The 2,413-nt window shown below is 32.9% G+C and overlaps 1 protein-coding gene across 1 annotated transcript in view; it reads left to right on the top strand.

The window, feature by feature from the left end:
• LOC106883454 (QRFP-like peptide receptor) overlaps positions 1-1,388 on the top strand; it is a 307,955-nt gene extending 306,567 nt beyond the window's left edge. The window contains exon 6 of the mRNA XM_052973171.2: positions 1-1,388. This exon is cut by the window's left edge and continues 184 nt beyond it. The gene's annotated coding sequence lies outside the window, so the exon portion shown is untranslated.
• The last annotated feature ends 1,025 nt before the right edge of the window (positions 1,389-2,413 follow it).

The following is a 2,413-nucleotide window of genomic DNA, read 5'->3' as shown; positions in this document are numbered from 1 at the left end:
AACGACAGATGAAAAAAACTTATGCTTTAGTGCACACCAAACATACCAAATGAAACATATCGTCCCTAGCATGGCATAGAAAATAATCCATTTTCTACACGAACAGCAGAAAAAAATCATCAAAAATCTTTCATTTAATCTTTTGCTTGTCGAAAACATTTTCATAAGTTTGTCTTTGTTTGTTTTCAGGCTTTTAGTTAGTTATATTGTTTCATACGTTCTGAGTAATATAAAGCTTCTTTTTTTTTCGTTTTTTTTTTTCGTAGGTACTAAGTTACTCTTGTAGTTGAAAAAAATAGGAACGTGCATCATATATGATGCATTGACAACAGGGAAATATGTTCTGTGTACCACGTGATACGCAGGACTGGCAAATGGTTAATGTGTTTAATTATTTATTTATTTCATTAAAACTTAACTCTGGTAACTACTGAAAGAAAACTGTGCAAACCAGATTGACTTTAAAAAAAAAATCATATGATAATTATAGCGCAGATTAACTCTGTTTCCGAAACCAACAGTAATTGTATGTATATGATGAACAACAAAGGATATGAGTCAATGGTGGAACCTTTACATAGACGCTTAAATGGCTAGAAATAAGAACCAAATCTTACTTAAATTACACCTCACTATTCTACACAAGGGAAGGTACACTGGAATATATAGTCATAAAAATACTGTCTCTAAGCAAAGATTAAAGATGGAATGGCCATAGTGGAAAAGCATTTAATTGAAGCAAGATAACAGCAACATCGTCATTATCAACAACAACAACAACACCAATAACAATAAGATATAAGATTCAACAGTAACATAAAAATTTCCCCTAATCCGCTTAAGCTTTGTATATAAATTAATCACATGCTAAACAACTGGACTTCTCCGTGAATTTTTCTCCTCTTTTCAAAAGCTTCCTAAATTCGCATGAAGCACGCAAATATCTTACAGGCAATTCAGTCATATTAAAATACTTAGCAATGTAACACAGTCAATAATGGATTTATCTCTCTCACCCTGTGTCTATCAGTCTTTTTCACTCCCTCTCTCTATCTCCATCTCTCTCTCTCTCTCTATCTATCTATCTATCTTTCTCTCTCTCTCTCTCTCTCTCTCTCTCTCTCTCTCTCTCTCTCTCTCTCTCTCTCTCTCTCTCTCTCTCTCTCTTTCCCTTACTCTTACTCTTTATCTGTCTACTGGAATACGCTTGAATAGTGTCACTTATATGAAGAAATAACCCTGCTTCCTAACAGAGATCTTTCATAGGTTCCATACATCTCTTATACAGGTGTGTATGTATATGTGTGCGTGTGTATGATGTATGCATATATATGTATGTATGTGTGTGTGTGTGTGCATATATATATATATATATATATATATATATATATATATATATATATATATATATATATGTCTGTATGTATGTATTTATGATTATATATGTAATAGGTGTTCGTATATATATATATATATATATATATATATATATATATATATATATATATATATATATAGATAGAGAGAGAGAGAGAGAGAGAGAGAGAGAGAGAGAGAGAGAGAGAGAGAGAGAAAGAGAAATTTGTATGTATGTATGTTAATATGCTTATATTTTCGTCTAAAAGCGCAAATGTCATACACAGTATATCCGTTTGTGTTAGAAGTGTCTATAATCTTAAAATTGTGTGATGGTAAGTCAGAGTATTTCGTCATGTCGAAAGGTTTCCTACAGTTGACATGGGTGACACTCAACGCAGTCAGTGTGAATCAGTAAAATAGTGGTACGGGTATTTAAACTGCTGGGTGCCTTTCGATCGGTTGCATTGTTAGTGACGTTGTTGCTCATGTGATTAGTCACATGGTCGGTTATATTGTTGATGACGTAAATTTTTTTTTTAACGGGTATCAGCACATGGAGTTCAACATGTTGCTGTTCACGTGATCGGTGAGGTGTTTAAGCATGTGATTGGTTACGTGGTTGATCGTGTGTTCAGTGACGTCTATTTTTCCGATCGGTCTACCCTATAAAAAATTCCCCACCATAAAAGAAGATAAATTATGGAAGCAATACCCATAATACAGAACAATGGCAAACCGTCGAATATATTATGTGCTCTAATCTTTAAAAATAAATAAATAAATAATACAATAAACACTCCTTGATTAATGACATAAAAATCTAAACTTTAAAACGTCAAATCCCAGAAGTATTGTCAATACCTATCTTATTGGCCCTGCCTATTATACCGAGGTATCAGCATATACAAACATTACTTAACCCTGATGATGAAACCATGAAAGTCGATAAACGTTTATGAATGGCTGATTTTAAAGCTTTACTGATCCCAAGAAGCTGCGAGGAACTCATGCGAAAATATGAAAAACACTTTTAGGCAAAATAAATCTAAAACTA

The sequence above is a fragment of the Octopus bimaculoides genome, chromosome 15 (genome assembly GCF_046866305.1).
Source record: "Octopus bimaculoides isolate indiv1 chromosome 15, ASM4686630v1, whole genome shotgun sequence".
In the NCBI taxonomy this organism is placed as follows: domain Eukaryota; kingdom Metazoa; phylum Mollusca; class Cephalopoda; order Octopoda; family Octopodidae; genus Octopus; species Octopus bimaculoides.
This window is presented reverse-complemented; position numbering and strand designations above follow the sequence as displayed.